A 23862-nucleotide genomic window follows, 5' to 3' on the forward strand; every position below is an offset into this window, starting at 1 on the left:
ATGCCCTGAATGTCCCCAAAGTCATGGCGCTTCACCACATTTGACATTGATGGTTGATGGTTGACAGCAACAGCTGACTAATGTACGCGACTCAACTTATTTAACTAAAATTTATAACCGCAATTTAAATAAAAAAAAAACTAAAAAAAGTAGGTATATGCATACATATGAATGTACGAGTAGTTAATTCATAAGTATGAAATGTTCGATAGAACAATTATGATTCTGATGACTTCATGCAAATGCTTACTGGCCCACACACAATTATGCGCCACAAACTGCAGCTTCGCACACTCAATAGATAATACAGGGTCCGCCATATAACTTTACGGAATTAAAAATGCTATAAAAAAGAAACTACTCAATATTTTTCCAAACTGTTTTTTTTATTTTGAAGTACAATCCTTCCGGTTAATGATGGAACACAACTTCATTCATATGGCCGAATCAATTGGACTTTGTACGGCATCATACCAAGGACTTTACGCAAAATTCGTCTCAATGATGTCTCCGAAATGTCCAATTGTTGAGAACGACGGTGAACTGATGTTCCTGGTGATTCACGAACACTCTCGGCCACAGCAGCAATATTTTCGGGTGTACGCACGGTTTTTGGTCGGTCACGCGTTGGTTTGTCAATAAGCAACCCAGTTTCTCTTACTTTTTTCGCAAAGTAACGCACATACGCTTCATTCGGTGCTTTTCTTCTTCAAATTGCCGTACGTAATTTTCGTGCACATTCGGCAACATTACCACGATTTTCAAAGTAATGTCGCAATATTTCCCAGCGTTCTTTGAGCGTATACACAACCATTTTCGTTCAGCGGAAGAATAAAACTAATTTTCCGTAACGATAGATGGCGGGCCTTTTATCATAATAATAATAAATAATAATATCATACATACATACAGGCATGTATTTCCAACTTCACCTGAGTATGTGGATTATGTATTTAAAATAGCGAAATTATTTCAGCGCACTCAGCTATCAAAGCATGCATTCTTTGCTGCATCTCCACCACACGTATCGCCATCGACACATGCAGCTATGCACGCGCTACCTACCATCAGCAGTAGCTTGAAATTGTAAATGAAAACAAAGACAATTGTAGCTAAATATATGTATGTATGTATATAAAAAATAAAAAATAAAAAGTGCGCGATCGCAAAAGAAAGCTCAGACACTGATCAGATGCCAAGTTGGCGTGCAATGGTTTGATTTGTTGGGCTGAGTTGGGCTGGAGAGACGGGGCTAAGTGCCTTATTGGCAAACTGAATGATTGTCGTCTAATGGAACGTGTGGACTGGATGGCTAATTTGCTAAGGGAAATATCAATAAACTATATAGTTATGAAGTACGTGTGTTTGTTATTGTATCCAACTGTGATTTTATCATTAGTTTTATTTTATAGCCGCTTGGTATAAGCGTTTCACATTGTTGTGCATAGGGTTAAGTAAGCTGCTTAAGCTGGTTTTGGCATTACAGTTAATTAAATGCGTGAATTGTACACACACATAAACATACATTGTTGGATGGCTAAACGCACATGACTGTTCGACAACACACCTTTATGCAATAAACAAAAATACATAGTTAGGAAAAATATCTACATTTCAAGTAACTCCTTCTATAGGGTGACCAGATAGGAGTGATAGTTTTTCTAATTGTTTTACTCCAACTGCGGCCGCCGTAGTCGAATGGGTTGGTGTGTGACTACCATTCGGAATTCGGATACGTAGGTGAAGTAAAAGTAGTTTTTAATAGCGGTCGCCCCTCAGCAGGCAATGGCAAATCTCCGATATTTGCCGTTCGGAGTCGGCTTAAAACTGTAGGTCCTTTTATTTTGTGGAACAACATCGCACGCCACAAATAGGAGGAGGAGCTCGGCCAAACACACAAAAAGGATGTAAGTGCCAATTATATATTATATATATTATATACAAGGTGAAGTCCAAACTAAGCAAGACTGAGCTAAAATAGAATCGACAGGAGCTTTGTTCAGATAACTTCGCGTTTATTTATTCAAAATAGTCCCCTCTGGCCTCGATACACTGTTTTGCGCGATCTAAAAGATTTACAAAAGAGTGTTCCTGGTCATTGATCGGAATGTTCTTCAGAATGTCGGTACAAGCCTTTTGGATGTCCTCTACGGACGCAAAACGTTTTCTTTTCATGGCCAAAAGTAATTTTCCGAATAGGTAGAAGTCTCAGGGAGACATATCAGGCGAACACAGTGAGTGATTGATGGTTAAAATGCGATTTCTAGTCAAAAAATTAGTCTCAAGAGTGGATCAATGAGATGGTGCATTATCATGCAATAACGAATGCGATGCAACAAACGCTTCAAAACGCCAAGATCAAAAATTGCATTGACGGTTTGGCCCGTTAGCATGAACTCTTTGTGGACAATTCCTTTGGAATAGTAAAAACAAATGACAATCGACTTGATTTCTGACTTCTACAGACGCGATTTTCTGGGTGGTGGCTCGTATGGGGCCTTCCATTCGGCACTTTGACGCTTAGTTTCAGGTTCATGTTGGAAACACCACGTTTCATCACCAGTTACAATGTTGTAAAGTAAGTTTTCGTCTTTTCTAGCCTCTTTAATGAGGCCTTTCGAATGTTGAATTCTGAGCAATTTTTGGACCTCAGTTAAAATGCGATAAATCAATGTTTTGGAGATATTCAACTCCGAATCCATGAATTTCAACGATGATTTCGGTTAATTTTTGATAAATTTACGAACGATTGCGATGAAGTTTTCGGTGATTACTAATTTTGGGCCATTTTATAGAGATGACACCATCAACCTTAAAGTTGCAAAAAAAAGTTGCTAAAAAAATGTTCGTACCTCCGGCTGAAAATTTGTAGGCTTACTGTGTACTTGAAATGCTTTTTGCAATAGTATGTAAAAATGTCAGACGGAGGTAACAAAAATAAATTCCGAAAAAAAAAAAGAATTCAGGCAGACCGGAACTTCACGGATATTGTAGGATGACTTAGCAGCGGTATTTCCGTCTGACGATTTAAATATACACTTAAAATAGTGCCTACTATAATATGTGAGAACGTCAGACGGAGGTAAAAAAAAAAACATTTTCGAAAAAAATTTACAAATTTGGGGTCGTCTGACACTACTTTTGCAGCGATCTAGACGTCTGACGATTTATATACAGCATTTGTGACCTTCAAACAGTAAGCCTACAAATTTTCAGCCGGAGGTACGAAAATTTTTTAGCAACTTTTTTTTGCAACTTTAAGTCGTCTGACGTCTTGTTTGCAGGGGTTTTGAGTAAAATCCTTGCAAATGGCACTGTTTCATGGTTCTCCCAACCACTTCTCAAAATTCTAGCCGGAGGTGTTATCGTAGTACCTCCGCGGCCGCCAGCTCTCCGTCTAATACAAGGGATGCAACACTCGAAGTTGTGCACGAGAAATTTGACGACTTGGTTACCTCACGACGAGCGTACATCAATTGGCTGCTGCCTTTATAAGATTTTGTACCCTCGATTATTTTCTCTGGGGCCACTAACAAGCTAACCACTTTGGTGGAGTTCGAAGCCAAGATTCGAGAAGCTATTGCGCACGTATTGGATTGAGTCATGAAATGTTAGGCCGACCGCTTGAAGCACTGACTGCGGCCATTTGAATGTTGCGTTATTCGATACAAAATGGTATGATTGTGGTACATATGTCTATTAATTTTTACATAAGTTTATTGAAAACAAGGATTCATGAAAAGGGGTTGATTCTCTGCGAATGTCGTTTAAGGTTTGCGCTTTTTCCGACGATTCCAGGGCTTATAGTACTTAGTTTCAGAACTTTTCAGCGTACTTATAGAGATTAGTTGATTACACGTTTACCAGCGCTCTAATTTGGTAATTATGTCCCCTCACGAGACACCCTTCAAAGGAATAAAAGTTTTAACAACAGAACTTCCTTTGCCCATCTCTCACAAGCCGTATTGCAACAAGAATTATAGATTATCAGGTTCAGTCATCCCAAGCAAAACACTGAGAGTAACTTCGACTGTCACATAACCGGGAAGTCGGTAGTAGAATTCTACCCGCTCATTTCACATGTATTCACCCCCTCGTCTAAGCACTCGTTATTTATACTGCAACGCAGTAAAACTAGTAATGTCCGTGTCGATTTTTTCGTATATCATCAATACAATCTCAGTTTCTTCGTAAGCAAACCGCTGTCGCGAACCTGCTTACGTCAGCCAATCAGCTGATTCCTTCAATTTCGCTGAGAGCCGGTTAACGGTCTAATGTTGGCAACACCTCTGCAATTTGTGCATTGTGCTATTGCAGAGCTCTATATCCGCACTCGTTAAATGTGATGCGGCCTTCAAATTCAAAGAAGTAGTAACATCACATATTCCTCACTCCTCATGTCATGGCCGTTATCCCGAAAAAAACTGCCATAGAAAAATACATACATACATATATAGCCCTTACTCGCGGGTATTATAGTGAATTTGCTGCTTATGAATTCTGAAATCACCAAGTGATCGTTGAATTCTGTCACACCAACTTTTGTTTTTATAAATTTAATAGTTGTTTCAGAAAGTCCCAGTGTCATTAATATGGCGTAATCGCGTTGACTCATAAGCATACCAATGTTGTCATAAATGCATTTGTATGCTAAGGAAATGCATTCAAGTCGGACATTGCCAAGGTAATACGGAAGTGTAATTAATTTAATTGATTTAGAGTGCCAAAGCACAGATTTGAATTTCTTTAAACATTTCTATATTTTTGCACTTATATTATTTTGGAGCTGTCGATAATATACACATGCGACCAATTTATTGCAATAAAAAATAATAATGCAAAAGAAATTAAAAAATAAAATAAAATATTAATTTTTGAAGTTTGCTTCTTTTAAAATTTAAGATAAGCTCATTTTAAAAACGCATATTTATTAATTACAAACCAATCATAAAGTAATACATTTTTTTAATTGTACGTGCATTTAAAATAAAAAAAAAACATGTGATTCAGGACCGCATACATCACAAGTAAGAATGCAAATACAAGGTATTTTTGAAGGTAATAATTAATTCACTAGTAAATGTTGTTTTTGTATGTAACAAAAACTTACTTAGTTGGACGGAAAAAGTTGATTCATTTGTAAGGACTAATGTTCAGTTTACACCAGTATAAGTAAATGAAATAAAGTTTCTTGGAAATTGAATAACTTTTATTGTAATTAAATTTAAAAACAAATAAATTTTTGTTTCTGCCAATTCGATATTGAAGGCTTTTCAGGTTTCCGAAATTTATAAAAAATAATTCTGGAATTTGGGAACTGAATTCTGGAATTGGGGACCTGAAAACACATTAAGTTTTCGCTGTATTCAAAAATCGTTACCAAGTAATATGGGAGCCTACTATACAGGCAAAGTACACTGGTTTATAAATAATTAACGGCCACTTGTTAAATTGTATTTAGTCAATGCAAAAATAGATATTTTTATTTTCATGTGAATAACTTTTGTATCTAATGCAGAATTTTTTCATTTATATCTTAAATCTTTTTAGGATATGTTTTTGCAGCACTCAGACATTAATTAAGTCCATTGTACTACACTTGGATTCCCTTTTAATTTTCTTTAAATCTACTCGATCTCCGAAGAAATCTGAGTAGATCTTGTGGTGCCAAGGAGCCAAGATGGCCGCTTCTTAACACATCAATGCCAAAGACCTCAAACCTGATTCGAGCGAAGGCGGGGCAGACACACAGGAAGTGGTCCGCCTTCTCATCCTCTTCACAATATGGGCAGAGTACACTGTCTGAGATGCCCAACCTTTCCATGTGCTTCGCCCACAGAAAGTGGCCCGTCTACAGTCCAACCAGCCGTCTGCACTCCCCTCTGCTTAATGACAGAAGGGTTTGCGACAGTCAATCGGACATGACAGGTAACATCAGTTTAGTCCATCTGCAGCCTCTCTCAGCCTGCCAAGCTCGCTTGTGGGTGGTAGTTACCCATTTGCTAACCGTGGCTGTGATGGCCGCAGAAAGCAGTGGCAAAACGGGCTCTGGGTCAAAGAAGTTGGCCTCAGAGCCCATCTTAGCTAAGGAGTCAGAGGTCTCGTTACCCGCGATACCCACGTGTCCCGGGACCCATGTTAGCATCAGGCTATTATATCTACCGACATAGTTCAGCCTGGATTTACAGGACTTGACTATCCCTGATGTGGTTGGAGGGCTGTCTAAGGCCATAAGCGCAGCTTGGCTGTCGCTGCAGACACATATAGATCTGCCTCTCCATCGTTTTTCCACAACAAAGTTCATCGCTTCTTGAACTGCATACACCTCCGCTTGAAACACAGATGCATGTATTCCAAGAGCAAAGTGCAGATTTGTCCCGCTGGATTCCACGTAGACCCCAGAGCCGGAGCCATGCGAAAACAGTGTTTACCGGGCTTATTTTCTGAGTCTTCCCACAACTGAGCCTCTGGTAGCACTACACTGTATCTCTTTTCAAGTACGACTCTTAATGGCATGGAGTCAAGGGGCATGGAGAGAATCGTTGGATCTATGTCCATGCCTTCTCTGTGTTCCAATGCCGGACAAGGGCCTATCAAACTTAGGATATGTTAGGTTTTGGAATAAAACGGTTTAGCATAAAACGGCTGACACGGCCGAAAATTAGTCACCGTTCATAGTCCACAAATACTTAACCCTCCCCACCCCTCTTCTTTTCGTTCTATCGTTTCTTCCTTCACCTCTTTTTCCCTCTTGCAATGGTATCACAAATGATGAACCAAACATCTTTCATCCCCACTCTCTGGGCAACCATTACAACCTAACCTAAGTTCAGGGAATGGCTAAAAAAATTTCGAAAATCGTTTTCTCATATTTTGCTTACAATATAATTGGAAATTTTTGTTATTTTTACATAAAGACGCTATTTTTTAACTTTGTAAATAACTTAAAAATGTTTAATTTTGATGACAATTCAAGAATGGACGAAAGAGATTCAGTTTTCTTTAATTTGATATATCACTTGAGTTGATCGGTTAAGAAATTCTCCGAATATTTTCAGTTTTTTTGTTCTACCTTTGTTTCTTTAATCCAAGACTGTTATTTAGCGGAATGTCAAAAATTTCATGACAAAAAAAAAAATCGGATTAAGCGTCCGGTTTTATATAGGAATTTAATGGTCTGGTGCTTGGGTTTGTGTTTGGCTATAAACTAACGCTACTACTCAAGCCTTATGTGCCATGCTCTCCGACTCCCAGTACAAGAGAAAAGCCAGCTACCCCAAGAATCAATGCTTTTTCAATCAAAACATCAATAAAACCAGAAAAAAGCAAAAATTATAAATTTGTTGAGTAGTGTCATTTACTGTTATGACTTTTTCTCTCTTATTCCTTATACTGCCTTATTTATTAAGTATTTTGTTTGATAAGATATTCTTAAATTTGTTACAAGCTTGCCCACTTTGTTAGAAAAGTATATAATTAAATTTTTGTTTGTATGCAAAACAGCTCCGAGCACTTAAAAACGGATAAGATAGATAAGATTGTTTAAAGTAATAATGAATTTTCTGCAAAATTCACCAACGCATTGAATGATTCACCATAAGTGATAGTAGACGACTTACCCATTTGTGTATGGAAATATTTACAGGTTATGAAATTCATGCTCTCTCATTCGGAGCGCATTGAGAATCAATTGTCCGAATGTATTGTATCAGGTTATATAAGCTTTGAAGATTTGAAAGAAGTGACTTAAAACTTTGCAAGCCATGAATGTATTTCCATTTGATGTAAAAGGTGGCGCAAAATTAATCATCCTATCAAAAGATGTATTTATAGCTTTTGAAAATGGTGTCATATGTCAATCAAATTTGACGATGGGGAACTAAAAGCTGCATACAAGCGTAAAGGAGGGCGTACATGGCCAAATAAAAAAGTTAATATATTTAAAAACAAAATAACTTAGTTTTAAGTATAAATATTGCAGATCACAATAAATAAATGGATAATGCAAGAAAAATAAATGGATGGTTAATTTTGCGTCACCTTGTTGCATTTTTTACTTTACTTTGTTGGTACACTGGTTCCCAACACGTTTTGAGATTATCAACCATTTTGCATTTTTAATTTGTTTTTAGCAAATATAAGGGTTGGACATGTTTGTGCGTGATTGGGGATTTTTTGCTATCAAAAAACAAAAAATATATATAAATATCAAATAATCTGTATTATTTCAAGGCCATACCAAAAAGCGCATATCAGATGTGTTTCGAAGGTTAGAAAAAATGCTAGTAGAAGTGCATTATACACTTGGAATGTTGCTTTGAAGTAGACAAAATAGATCTTGACTAATAATTAAAAAATAATTTGGGGAAAAATAAATCTATTATTTTTGTGTAAAATGCTTGCGCAAAGGGATTAAAACTGGTCGATCTTTAGCTCCTGGGCGATGCTACGACTACTAACATGTCGGTCAAAATTGCCTTTTCAATTGACAGTTTTGAGCCTTATAAATCAGCAGGTCAGATGGCATTATGTCAATTGTACTTCAAAAGCTCTTGGAGCACATGCAAATCTGGCTTTTCAGCATGTTTAAAGCATGTCTTCACTTAACTTATATCCCAGAGAGCTGGAGAAGAGTTAAGGTAGTCTTCATACCCAAAGCGGGTAAGAAGAAACATGAAGTAGCGAAGGGGTTTCGACCGAGTAGTCTCCTCCTTAAAATGCTAGAGTCTTAGAAATACATATTACCATAGGTCTGTAACAAATAGGGACTTACTGTCGAAAGCGCAGCACGTCTACGGAAACAACCCGTCATGAAGTTATTGGGCATATTGAGAAGTCATTACATCAGAAAAAATTACTATGGCAGCTTTTCTAGACATAGACGGGGGGCTTTAACAGCATATCAGTAGAAACCATAATCGATTCATTAGTAACTATCGGAGTCAACGACTGCGTGAGTAACTGGATCCGATGTATGCTTCAGAATGCATCGGTTACCCAATCTGTAAGCAGAGGTACTCTACAGGGTAGAGTCATCTCTCCACTTCAACGGGCTCTAGCTCTGAACAAGATTTTACTGCGACTCAACAGAGAGGGAGTGTAGGTGGTCGCGTACGCTGATCACGTCGTGATTCTAGTAACAGGCTTATTTACTTCTACTGTCAGCGAAATACTAGAATGAGCTCTGGGGGAACTAATTGTTAGCCCAAGTATAACGCAATTAATGTTGTTAACAATAGTCCTCAGTTCAGACTTCCATCAATCAATGGTGTTGAAATTTCGCTTACAGACATAGCGACACATCTAGGAGTAGTGCTAGATCCGAAGCTTAACTGGAGGCGGAATGGATTTATTTTTCCCCAAACTAATATTTTTTCCAGAGAAGCAAATCTGGAAACAGCAGCGCTTTGCACATAATTTCAGTAAATTGTAAGCACTCTGGATATTCGGCTAAAGATGTCAGCTGGAGCAAGCAGTTAACTTCAAGTAAAACTCACGCAATTCTTATTACAATGCAAATTAATTTCGTTATTTTCAACAAAATGGGGATAGTTTCTGTCTGCACATTAAATGTACTTAAATTACTAAGGTATTTTGTCATCGTCAGATATTTCTATTTTCTTTACCCAATATTCAATTACAACGTTACCACTTTTTTAGGTGCGTAAAACTTTGTATTTGCTTCCAGGTCAAATAAAGTGTTTTCTTCTTCTTTGAGTCACCTTTTTTAATAAACAAATATCAATTTCATCATCTCCATTTTCCGTAACAACTATGAAATTAGAAAATTTCGCTTATTTGTTTTAAACGGCCAATTTATGCGCAATTTCCTATTCCGTTACACACAAAACATCTACTCGTCCAAAACGCCTTGTACTCGTCCTTAAAATAGACTCACGCCATCATGCAATTTTGACATTGTCATTCAATTTGATTTTCGGCAAATTAATTTATTTGGGTGCAGTTTGTTGATAAGAGTATCAATATTCTTAAATTACAGCAAAAGCTAATTGCTGGTCATCCTTGTTTGTGTTTACACGCACGCGCTGGAAAATTGCAAGCCAGCCATTCATGCCGGGTCGTATTTAGGTTCATATTCGAATGTGTGTATGTGTGTATAAGCAGATCTGTATGTAAGTAAACTCGAACACTTGCGATTAATGAAAGCGTACCACCTAATATTCAAGTTTTATATATAAGTACATAGAGGTAAATGAAAAAAGTTTCTTTCATTGACTGGGCAGTGACAACTGCATTGTTTGTGAAGTATCTGAAGTGCGGAAACAAGCCGTCGACGGCTCAGAGATAATGATTTATACATACATACATACATACATACATTTAAAGAGCAGCTGCATTCTTTTTCTACTGTATATGAAAAAGAAAACTCTCTAGGAAGTTGCATGTAAATCAACACAAAAAATTCGCTAATCTTAGCGAGTTGAGTGAATTCGGTGAAGCAGCAAAAGCGACAAAAGTTATAAATATTTATTAGTATTAATATTCCAGGCAAGTTCTGTAATTCACTTCCGATCAAATTAATTGTGAATCCGAAATTTGCTGTTCTGGGTTTAATTTTCAATGTTTAATTTATACTTTATTCTAAAATGAACTCCCAAGTTAATTGGGATGTCTGAGAAATGAAGTCACAAGAAAACTCTCTCAATTTAAAGTTGTAAATTTTAAATGAACCAAAGATGTGAGTTAATTTAAAATTACACATGAGACTTATTAATATTAACATTAGTAACAATAAAAAAGTACGAAATTTAACATACATTTTTTAAGCAGAAAAAGAAAATTCTATTCAGTAGTAGTGTGACCGTCAACGTTAGTTATGCAGAAATGGATGTTTCTTCTAAATGGGAAGCGACAACGTCTAATAACATAATAAGAGCATTTTTGTTGGCTCGTTACTTGGATACGAACCAATTAAACTCTTCACGAAACGTACTTACACCAACGCAGGCATATCTAAATGATTGGAATGGTCGAGCAGAATCTTTCTGTTAAATAGTTCTTCGGAAAATCTCTAATTGTTTTACGTAGCTGATACACGAATTTTCTCTTTTTTTATTAAAAAATTTATGTAGGTTTTGTTGGTGCAACATCGTAAACACTCCCCATAAATATTTGAGGAATGCTGCTGGAATCACAGTCCTTGGCCAGTTATAAATCAGGGTTGCTTCGATAACGTAGAACCGACTGCCGTGGGAGAAAAATTTTCAAATGATTTGGTTAAATTGACAGCTGCCAGTTGTAAAGCTCATTTGAACGAAAAACGAGTTAGATTTATTTAATTTTAAATAAATTTTATTTTAAAGGGTGATCAATTTAGAGGTATCGGATATTAAATTGAAATAAAACAACGAAAATTGAAATTAATTATTTTTTTTTATAATCCCTTTCAAATGCTGCCGCAACTGCGCCGTAATTCGGTCCTTAAACACCAATTTTAAATGATTCGCGGGAGGACCTCGGTCGGTACTCCCGAATAACTTAGGAATGTTGGCTTCTTTGAAGAAATACGGGCCAATTCCAAGAATGATAGAAAGAAGATTGCGCCCATCAGAGCATACGTGACGTCACGTTTGCTGAGTTGTGCAGTATTGCCAACCATTTGCTCTTCGCAATAAATTTAGTGCTTTTTTATACTCAAAATGCAAAAATTTTTAAGTTTCGTGTTTGTTTCTTTTATTTAATTTAAAGCTACCGAAACTTTAAGTTAAAAAACAAACTAAATTATTAAACAAAAAAAAGGTTAAAAAAGGTCACTCTGAGAAGATTTTAGTGCTAATGAAAATTTTTTTACTCTTATAAAATTTGATAATTTGAAAGTGCAAATTTAATTTTTGGCTCCATTTAAGGTTATGCAAAAATATTAAATGCCCCTCTCTCAACTATTCTTAAGATTGAAAACCTTTTTACACATTTTAAAAAGCCTTTGAATTTATTGAATGCGAATTAAAACCATAGAGGTGTAATCGTTTCTTCCGGTCATCAATCCTTAGTGAGACATAGGACATTAAGAGTTATATTCATTGTAAAAATAAACAAGAAAATACCAGAAAATACTAGAGAAACCATACTGACATTTTTACAAAAAGAGTACCTTATCTAGTTACATAACTTCAAATATAGCAAAAAAGTCTTTCCCTTAACAAAAGAGTCTCGCTTAACAAAAAAACCTCATAAATTAAATTGTACATAAGCATAACACATTTATTTAAAAAAACGCACATTTTAAAGACAATTTGTCACGCATACAAAGTTCTTTAAGTGATTCAATAAAAATTTGTTGGGTTATTTTCTTTGAATGTGCATTTTAGTGCGTTTTTATATCCAAAGCTAGGCAACACTGCAGTAGCGAGAGAGAGATTTGACTGCCGAAAGCAGAAGAACACCAACAACACCTGCAATCGCGGGCAATGCCACCAGATGTTAAAAAAAAGTAAAGCTAAATAAAACTGAGTGAATTATTTAAATAATTATTAAAAAATGTATATTTTACAAAATTATAAACATGACATTTTAATTAGAACAACTAGAAAAATGTCATGAAGAAAGAACTAAAACTCCGTGACTAAATAACAAAAAAAAAAGAAGCTAAATCAAGTTACGAAAATGGTAATCTGGCCATACTGGAGCTAAAATCACGTAACTAGTTGTCAAATTCGCTGAGCGCAAAGTAACGGGACCACGATAGGTGCCATCTCATTATTCTTTCCATCATGGGCCAATGCTACCTCCAGCCCATAAGCCGCACCAAACAGTTGTTTTCAATGGACGTGTGTAATGGCTACTCTTGAGTGGCTTTAAGTTGCTCTTCAGCCCAAATACGGAAATTTTGTTTATTGACGTAGCCATTAAGCCGAAAATGGGCCTCATCGCTGTACACCATAAGTTGGCCTGAGCGCGCGATGACTCTTTTCCCAGAGCTCCGATTTTCGTAAGATAAATCTACGATTTGTAGACGTTGCAGAAGTGTAAGTCTTTCCGTGATGAAATCTCAATGAATATATATATATATATATATATATATATATATAACTGGCGCGTAAACCCTTTTTGGGTGTTTGGCCGAGCTCCTCCTCCTATTTGTGGTGTGCGTCTTGATGTTGTTCCACAAATGGAGGGACCTACAGTCTCAAGCCGACTCCAAACGGCAGATATTTTTATGAGGAGCTTTTTCATAGCAGAAATACACTCGGAGGTTTGCCATTGCCTGCCGAGGAACGACCGCTATTAGAAAAAGATTTTTCTTAATTTTGGGTGTTTCACCGAGATTTGAACCTACGTTCTCTCTGAATCCCGAATGGTAGTCACGCACCGACCCACTCGGCTAAGGCGGCCGTCAATGAATACTGAAAAAAATTATATTATTTAGTTTGACAGTAGTCCCGCGTGATCTGTAAAAAAACCCTATTGGGAAAAAGCAGCTCCAATCTGATCACCCTTTATTTCATACTTTTATATTATATAATTAATTAATCAAATCACTTTCAAATGTTACCAATGCAGTTTTTTCCAAATGAGTAAAAGAAAATTTTAACTGAATGCAGCTATTGTAAATAAAGTAGAGCGATTTTATTGACCTCCAGTATAGGTATTACATAGCTTGCCCATTCATACATATGTATATTACTGGCCTGTCATTAAAGCGAAAAACTAACAGAGTTTACACAAGCGCCACAACATATGACCTCAGTAGCAACTAACGTATGTAGGGGCTTAACCATCCTCAAATAAGCAACAAAAATGTAGCTAAACGTACAGCAATCATTAACAGTGCCTGCTCAACCTACCTACATTTTCTATTACCACTCACTCTACTTATTGATGAAAATGGGCGTGAAATATAGCCGGCTCGTAAACTGGACACAATTCGTACAAACTGTCAATGCCATTTTTCTTAGTTATTCCTGCCACACATAAAATTGTTGCGTAACCGAAACTTTACATAAATGAACCAATACTAAAAGTGAGTAATTTTATTTTTTTCTGGCTTCATAGATATTTGAATACATTTGATTTCGCGCTCATATAGCTTATTGTTGAAAACAAACTGTGTCAACATAAAAATTGTATTAGTTACTTTTTAAATTGCACTTACATATTTTAGTAGTCCAGCAGCGCAGGCGACATGCAATGCACGTGGTACGCCCGCTTGCTGCCATTACCACGTTTTAAGTGTTAGGCATTGCTAATAAAAAAGAAATGTAAGAGAAAGCTTTTTCGTACGCTGCTCATGTCACCAAAAACGCCAAAATTGTTATGTGTCTTTTGGTTTATTCAAATGTTTACACAATACATACGAACTTATAAATAACGATAAGTGCAATTGTTATCAATAGTAAATAACTGACGAAAGCCTATTGAAGAATTAGTGTCTCAAGCGATATCAAATCATAAAGAATACTCGTACGTAAGTTCTTTAATATCATGCCAAAGAAAAGAGGTATTTTATCTTCTAATATAGATAAAGACAAAATTGTAAAAGCACCACATTTTGACAAGTCCTGACTATTTATTTATTTTTTTTTATAACACAGCCCATGATTCAATTATTGAAGGTTTGCGTACTTGAGACATTCAAGTTTTGACACTCCCTTACATAAGATTTATTTTAAGGGGTTACATGGGTTTCGTCGGGTAAAAAAGGCCTATTCTCAAAATTTTTTTTCTATGTAAAAAATTATTTATTTAATTCAAACTTTTTTCTGTCTTATAGATACATATTTGAAGAATAATTTCTGAAATTTTCAAAAAAAAAAAAAAATTAAAACTCCTCCATTGTGACGTCATTTCCGGGGACCCCTCGAAAAAAAGGTGCGTCCGCGTTGGCAGCATAACTCCTGACAGGATCATCAAAAATGAAAAAATAAAAATAAGTGTTTTAGTTAAGACCATAAACTCGTGCTTGAATGAAGGAAAGAAAAAAAAGTAAAAATTGGAATTTTAGCAGACATTTTTCCAAAAAAATGAAAATTTCGGTCAAATTTGCTTGACATTTTGTTTTTTTAAAAGCACGAGTAAATTGTATCTCGAACACCTGTGTAAAATTTCATCAAGATTGGTGGAGTAGTTTTCAAGAACATTTGACAACCGACTTTGAAAACACAGTTCCGAGAAAAACGCGTTTAAAGTTTGAGTAACAATAAAAGTGGCTTGGAGCGCACACATTCCAAAGGCTGTATCTCCGAATTTATTATTCGGATCGACTTGAAAATTTAGGATAATATTCCTGAGATGTTGTAGAAATTAATAAGCCAAAAAAAAATAAATCGATTTTTTGAACCAACGAAACCCATGTTAACCCCTTAAACTCGGCCAAAATCGCGCCATTTAAGAAGAAGAAGTAAGCACTTCCGTAACCTAAATCAGAAATGCATAGTCTCCGAGAGTCAAAAAGTCTACCTTTCGCACGCATTGGTCCAAAGAAATGTTCTTTGATGCCCTGATATTTAAGTGAAATGTCAGGTTGCATTCCATGCCATACTGCTCATGGGCATACCAATGCAAACCCCTGAACGAGGTATTGCTCAAAAGCACAACATTTTGAAAACTAAAAGTTTTTTCCTAAAATTTTCCTTTCTTTTTTTTTAATTCTAGAGTTAGCAACCCAATGTTTTGCTAAGCGAACCGATTTGTCAAGAGGCAACGAGATAGCTGCTTACCGACCAAACCTTTTATTATTGAATCATGAGTGCAGCCCATATCAATTTCAGAAGTTTCAAACTTTGTACAAGATTTGTAAAAATTCTACATGCCGGGTAATTGCTGGCACTAAATAATATTTGATCGCTTAAAAGTAATAGTATTCTCTGAAAAAGTAAAAAGCTGTGAGTAGTACCAATCCATTCTAAATCAATGCGGAATTTCTTGATATTTTCTTACTGGCTGATTTAATTTAGTAAAAAAGTAATGAGATAACTGTCGGAAAATTCATATAACTTAAGCCTCAAGAAGTGAATCTTTTCTACGAGGGCGATTCAATAAATACCCATGTTTGATGACAGAGGGCGTTCTTGAGGGAAGTTGGTGTTAGCATTGTGTGCTGCCATCTATCAAACGACGGCAAAGCCAATTTCAGACTGATTGATAGATTAGTTTAGATTTGACAGCTATTCGAATCGTACGTGTTTCGTGATTTTCGCTAAGATGGAAGAAGAGCAGTATCCTTCGGTAAATTCGCAGTCATCCTCATGGATTTTTTGGAAAAAAGAAAAACGATAACTGGACAATACTACAGTGGGTTATTCGACCGCTTTTACAAAAAATTGAAGAAGACACAGCCGCATTTGGCGGAAAAGTTTCAGTTTCTGTTTCCCCACGATAACGCACTATCACATTCACCAGATCTGGCTCCTTGCGAATTTTCCTGTACCTTAACATAAAAAAATGGCTTGCGCGAAAAAATTTAGTTCAAACGAGGAAGTCGTCGCTGAGGCTGAGGCGTATTTTGGAGAGTTCGTCAAATCCTATTTTTTGGAGGGTTTAAAAAATTGCCGGAGCGTTGAGAGTAGTGTTTCTTTCTAAAAAGGGACTATGTTGAAAAAAAAAAAAATTGAAAAAGTGTCTTCATTTCTAACACGGGTACTTATTGAACCCCCCTCGCATATCACCATTTGCTGACAAACGCAAAAAAATAAACAAGCCCCGAGTTTTCTTCTGCCGCCGAGCAGCATTTAGTTTTTATTAGAAACTTTTTCACGGCAGAAATTTATTGGGTTGGCTTGCCCTTGCCTACCGATGGACGTGCGATATTAGGTAAACCTTTTTCGATTGTCTGATACTTCATGTTTATAGTGGGAGCCCGAGTTCGGAAACAACTTATAGTTTTCACCCACTAACTTACTCGGCTACGGCGTACAGATATTCATGATCTGGCTGCACTAAAAAACAAATTTTGCAAGAAACTTCAAACGGTGTAGGATTATAATATTATATATAAAATATAAATAAAATATATTTATTAATATTAAAAAAAAAAAATTTTACTAAAAATTGCATTATTGTTTAAACTATAGTTACGAGTATAACCTTACTGTGAAAGTCGTACTTTAGAAACTGGCAACGCCTGATATTTTTTAAGCTGCACTCTTTATTTGAATGAAAAAAGCCTGAAGTAATAAATTCTGCAAAGTTGTGTTTGAAAAAAAAAAATTATTTTTCTTTGCATTTTTATCTTTTTTGTACTCAACACATTTGCGCCATAATTGTGCAATTATTCATTCGCGATAAATACGAGTGCACGTCAGTAAATGGTTTGCCATTGACAGCTGTATTTGTCCAAGTAAAATTTGACGTATTTTAATTTTTTCTTAATTTTTTTTTCATAAATTTCTTTGTTGTTTTATTACATATTCTTCACGTACATATTCTTTTATTTACATAATGCATATTATTTAATGTTGCGAAAAGGGTATTTTCGACAGATTTACATGGAAAAGATTGTCACAAGGGGCTTGAATCATATTTTCCGGAAGTAGTAAGGCGAACTTGAATGAGTCAAAAAATGGCAAGCCCCAAAGCAATAAAAGGCATTCAAGAGTAGAATTTATACATTTGTATAGTTTTTTTTAAATTTTATTTTCTATAAGTTTTGCCAAATTTTTGGCAAGTTTTGAAATTGAACCAGCTCAGGGTAAGGTATTTAAACTCATTTTCAGAATTTTTTTTGTTTTTTAAATGAATAATATTGTGTGACAATTATAAGTAGATCATAGCAAAATTTACGAAGCTTTGAATATTTGAGCGTCAATTATTCCAAGCCGGGTTTCTATACCTGCAAAACTTTAAAAAATGTTTGTCAAAGTTGTTGTGTTTGAAGTCGGTGTACGCCATAACTCAAACTCACCTAGGAATTGTGTACAGTACTTCTTCACATAATTCACCATAATTTTTGAATATTTATTAATCTTACAATAACAAATTATGTATATATGTATATAATTGGCGCGTACACCCTTTTTGGGTGTTTGGCCGAGCTCCTCCTCCTATTTGTGGCGTGTGTCTTGCTGTTGATCCACTAATGGAAAGACCTACAGCTTAAAGCCGACTCCGAATGGCAGATATTTTTATTAGGACCTTTTTTAATAAATGAGTCAATTTTATTTTAGCGAAAATTGGCTTTTAGGCTTCCAAGTGCTACGAAAAGTAAGAAAATTTTCTTGTGGATACCTCAAGAAACATCTTCTTTAACAAAGGTATTTTGGGGTTTTTGTTTGAGTTTTTTCTCTTCCGAGTTGTGATGTACACCGCAAAACAACTTTTTTTCGAGATGCCTTCGGCGATCAACTGTCATTCACGCAATTTTAAATATTGGGCAAATTTTGTTCACATAATGCATTAGTATATGGAAATTTACTGAATGAACTAACACTATCTGTATGGCAAAAAAAATTGAAAAACATGCCTTTTTTTCTCCAATTAATCGTAGTGCTGCGCATGATGTTAAGACCGAGAATATTTTCTCAGTTCAGCAGATGGTTTTTAAGTTTAACTTTTTTATAGCAGAAATGCACCCTCAAATTTGCTATTGCCATAAGAAGTTATGCCATTGTGACGTTTTACATGCGAGAAGTTGAGATCCGCACTCTCCTTATAACGTGTGCGGAGTAAATTATAAACTCAATTCTAGCTATAATTGCACGTGCAACAACAAAAACACCAACAAAACAAATCAAGAGAAAAAAATAAAAGTAAATATAATTGGCGCGTACTCCCTTTTTGGGTGTTTGGCCGAGCTCCTCCTCCTGTTTGTGGTGTGCGTCTTGATGTTGTTCCACAAATGGAGGGACCTACAGTTTCAAGCCGACTCCGAACGGCAGATATTTTTATGAGGAGCTTTTTCATGGCCGAAATACACTCGGAGGTTTGCCATTGCCTGCCGAGGGGCGACCGCTATTAGAAAAATGTTTTTATTAATTTTGCTTTCACCGAGACTCGAACCAACGACCTCTCTGTGATTTCCGAATGGTAATCACGCACCAACCTATTCGGCTACGGCGGCGAGAAGAGAAGAGAATGGTTTTATTCCAACTATCTTTCAGTTAAGAATAATTTAGAATATGTTAAACCTAGTCGTAAATACTCCACCGAGAGAGCCACAGTGCTAAAAATTTATTTGCACATTTTGCGAAAATGATTCATAACCATTTTTTCTCTGATGAGCTTCACAAAAAGAGAAGTAGAAATTCGGGTAAAAGAAAACTCGAGTTTGGATGGGAATGTCCTCTACAAGGCAGCAAAATTCATGCTGCATTAAAAAACGAAATTGTGGGTTGATCAACAAAATCGTTTCATAAATCAGCCGATAACTGTACTGTCGATAGCAGGACTACTAAAAAATATACTACAGCTATGTAGTTGTTTTATGTGTGTAAAAATGGTACCGTTAGTTTCTGAATAGCAGTCAATATTATTTGTTAAATATAAACTATGCGCCCTTTCCCAGGATTTGTTTGCTTCTAGTTCGTCTGTAATTTGTGTAAGGGACGAAAACGCTTGAAGGTAATGAATAGAATACAGAATATTACTTGAAGCTTCCAAAAATAAAATCACCTGCTAAAGTAATAGGTATTGCCAAGGCCAAGATCCAAGAAAGTTTTAGATGAAGAGCGTGGCATGTGCGTTTAAAAACTCGGATTTTGATGAATGAATATGCTAATGTGTACATCTAAAAATGTCTTCCTGTTAATTTCATTAAAATTGGTCATAAGAATAGCAAAATATTTTTGCCAAAATAAGCGTCTGCTCATTTAGCCCAAACATTCTGTCTATATTTTCATTTCCCATTATTCCACCTAACAACTGATATGCCGCAAACAAGCATTGGCGCAAACGGCTGCACAACAACTTCAGTTTAATGATTCTTTTCTGTCACACAAGCGACTAAGGGTTAAGCGCCTGCATTTGATTCATGCCGTTTGTTTTATTAATCTTAAGTCTAAATTGCTACAAATTTGCTGAGTTGAATCATCAATCAGTCTATCCTCGATCTACATGCCATCTTGAGTTTATCTCTTTTGTTTTTTCTTCAAAATGTTTAACAGATTTAAATCTATCGCAACAAACACAACACATAACCACTGCTTATCAACTAGTTATGAGTACGTACATACCTATGTATTTATGTATGTAGTTCACAAGCTCTTTTCACAATTAGCAATGTTGCTGACGTCATTTTCTTGAAAATCTCACACTCAGACGGAGGCAAGCTCGACGAATCAATGTGGGCACGCGCCGCCTGCAGGAGCTCAGCATACTCGTATGTATCATTTCAGACCACGAGAAAAAGGTGGAGAATAAGTAAAAAACATTTAAGTCACTTAGTCATTTAGCCTAGCGCGCTATCGTTAACGTTGAGGCAAGACAATTTGCCAGTGTGTGTTGTTGTTGTGTGTGAACGTATTTTTTCTCGAGATATGGTATTCAGTCATATCGTATTGCTCCCGCAGCGTCGTCTCATATCAACATTTTACTAGCCTGCCTGCGTGCTTTGCTTGTCTCTTTGCTAGCTCAACTGTGGGGCTAGCGCTCGGTTTTTAGCTTCTTCGTCATCGTCAACGCTGCTGGTGATGGCGATGATGAAGTCTTCAGTGTACTGCGATTAGCAAAGCAGTCGCCAGTGTTGTATGCCGCTTTGCGAAGCGTCTACGGCACTACGTTTGGTCATTTGTGCGTTGAACGCGAACGGTGCTGTCGGTGTTGTGTGAATGCGCGTGCGTGTAGTAATGTTCATTGGCGAGCGCTAATTGAGCAGCAGTTAGTAGTAAGAAGTTTGCGACAAACAAGTGAGCAAAAAATAATAGTTTTGTGGGCAATGTTTTATTGATGCGCGCCAAACAAGTGAAAAAATGCATATTTATTAAAAATAAAAATAAGTTACTGTGAAACACGTAGCGTTTTTCTGCGCTGATCTTCATTTTGCGTGTGGTGCTTTTTTCTAATGCCAATGAAATAGTTTAAATATATACAAAAGAGAAGCTAAAATAATAGCACAACGCGCCTTACCGCTTTTTGCCATTGCAAAAAAGTCTCTGTGAAGAAGTACTCGCTTAGAGCTGCTGACTCACTCACCTGTGATTATTCGCGTGATACGTTGCTTTGTTGATTCTTTTTTCTCTCGCGCACGTAAACAAAATCTTGTCTGAAGTTTTAGCTTTGCAATTGCAGAAATCTTTGCAAACCTTTTGCGAGCTAAAACAAATAGAAATATCATTTTAACAATTAGTCATTTTCAATTAAAAATTGCAACGAGTAAACCAACGCAATAACTGTCAACAAACGTTTAAAAGGTAAATGCATCGACGAAAAAAAATCGATCACATTTGACAAACGCATCTCTGCTTACTCATACTTGCGCTTAGCTGCTCAGCTACGATTTGTAATTTATTTTTCAATTACAGTATTTAATGCGGCTTGTAAATTTTCTTAATAATTTCTCTCTATTTTTTGCATCTTTTATTCATTGATGACTCACATAATACCTTATGAAAAATAAATGAATCTTATACGGTACGAGCATGTGGGTATTTGGTTAATTTTTTGTGTATGTTGTTTTTGCTATTTTATGACTTTTCATTGTCATTTGGTAGTTGTTGCTGCTTTGTTTATACAATACGTACGACCTACGGTTGTCCGATCATATTTATTGTCTTATGAGTTTGTAGCACAAACAAATAAATAGCAAGTTCGTTCGTTTGTTAATTCTACTCGTTGATTTGGTATGCAAACCGCGTGTTGCGGCTTAATGCGTGGGCTGCGAAACATTTTTTCAGGTTCAAATGTGCCTTATTCAATTCAAGAATGTGTTGCGCAAAAGTTCGTTATTTTGTAGTAAACAAAAACGAAAAAAATACTAATGAACCCACAAAAAACGAATTAAAATTTTGTTCCTTACTTCCTTTTACGCTTGCCAAACTTTTTTATGTATGGAAAAAAGCAAATTTTATGCGCTGAATTTAGTCCCGGAAATCGGAGATACTTATCCGCTAAACGTTCTTCGAGCCTTTTTCATTAGCAATAACTTTTTAGCGGAAATTTCTATTACATTGTATTGCCGTTTAGGGCCGTAGAAATGGGTTACCTCTTTTATTTTCGTACCTGTTGTAATTATTACTTAACAGCGTTCTCTTCACTATCTCTAGTTGGCAAATTTTTATTGCCGTGCCAATGCAAATATGTATGTGTACATAATTGTATTCAGACGGATATTCTCTGCCTTATTAGATTTTTATGCTTAAGCGTTTAACGAAGGAAATGATGGCCAATTCAAATACCATAAAATTAAGAGGTGTGAAATATAAATTGAATTCAATTATGTTAGCTAAAAGTGGATTTGTTGGTGAGAAATAATGAATACGGACCACTTAAGTTTTTGTATGCTCCATACATACATATAATACATGTAAATGAAGCTTAAAATGCATTTAAACTGAGAGCTCAAATAATAGGCTAGAGAAAATTGCCTGCAAAAATAATTTTCGATTACGAATTTTTTTTATACAGTTATTTGTCGAAAATGCAATGATACAATACATACAAAACATTATACTTTTTTTGATTAGAAAACATATTTTTGGCAGTTATTAAGAGGAGGAATTTTTCTTCAAATATGTGAGGTTATATAGAAAATGAAGGGTTTCACCTTCCATTTATTAAGAACGTACACTTCTGTTCATATAATTAAGTCACTTTATCTATTTAAAATATTCATAATATTTTTCATGGTAAATTATTTTTGTTATTTTTTTAGAAAAATACACTGCATATATATTTCTATAAATTATATATATATTATATTATATATATATTAAATATATATATAAATATATATAATATAACAAAAACTATTAAAAACAGGATTCCAAACTTTACAAAAATGTAACAAATTGAAAAAAAATGTCTAACAAACGTTTCAACTTTTTAATCAGAGTCTCTAGACAACTTCTAGGTATGCAGTTTTATAGCCCTTTCAATTTTATCAAAAGAATTAATAAATAAATGGCGCGTACACGTCTGTTAGGTGTTTTACCGAGCTCCTCCTCCTATTTTTGGTGTGCGTCTTAATGTTGTTCCACAAATGGAGATCTCTCCATTTTTAAGCCGACTCCGAACGGCAGATATTTTTTATGAGGAGCCTCTTCATGTCAGAAATACACTCGGAGGTTTGCCATTGGCTGCCGAGGGCGGTAGTTTCTATTATTTGATGTTAATGCACAGAGATTCGAACCTACGCACTTCTGAATGGTAGTCACGCACCAACTCATCCGGCTGCAGCGTCATAATAAGTAATTTCGAGGTCACTCAAAAATCGCCTTGACTTTTTATGTTTTTTTCTGCATTTTTAATTTTTCCTTCCACAAGGAATGCTTTATAAAGGGTAAGGGTCTTTTTTTTGGAAATAATCGTCTGAATGAGTTGACAATTCAGAGGTTGTTGAAAAAATATCAAGAAATATATCGAGGAAAGAAAAAAGACTGGCCGGCCAAAAACTAGACGTTCTATTGGGAATATTGCTGCTGTAGCACCAAGTGTTGCTAAATAACGTTTAACAACAATATCTCGATGCTCTTAAGTTTAAAAAAAATTTGTTCTGTTTCTTGAAAAGTTTTCATGCGAAAAAAAATTTCGGAATTCGAGGAGGTAGCACGAAAAGTCATATTCTGTTTAATTGGTTAATATGGGTTCTTTATTTTATCATGAAAAATGCTGCATCCATTTATTCGTTTTAATGTTAACTGAACTTACTTTTCATCGTTAATCAAAAAATTTTTTTTATGTTTTTTAATAAAGTCAGTGTTCTATTTTCAATTCGTTGACAAGCTCTATTTTTAGCTCCACAAGTAAAGAGTT

The 23862-nt window shown here is 35.7% G+C and overlaps 1 protein-coding gene across 4 annotated transcripts in view; it reads left to right on the top strand.

Annotated features, from left to right (window-relative positions):
- LOC128867678 (WAS/WASL-interacting protein family member 2) overlaps positions 1-23862 on the top strand; it is a 56440-nt gene that overhangs the window by 10791 nt on the left and 21787 nt on the right. Inside the window, exon 1 of one of the 4 annotated variants that reach the window (XM_054109114.1) lies at positions 20639-21302. The exons of the other annotated variants lie outside the window; for them this stretch is intronic. The gene's annotated coding sequence lies outside the window, so the exon portion shown is untranslated. Of the gene's footprint in view, positions 1-20638; positions 21303-23862 lie in introns of those variants that run through there. 4 annotated transcript variants of the gene reach the window in all.

The sequence above is a fragment of the Anastrepha ludens genome, chromosome 6 (genome assembly GCF_028408465.1).
Source record: "Anastrepha ludens isolate Willacy chromosome 6, idAnaLude1.1, whole genome shotgun sequence".
Taxonomy (NCBI): domain Eukaryota; kingdom Metazoa; phylum Arthropoda; class Insecta; order Diptera; family Tephritidae; genus Anastrepha; species Anastrepha ludens.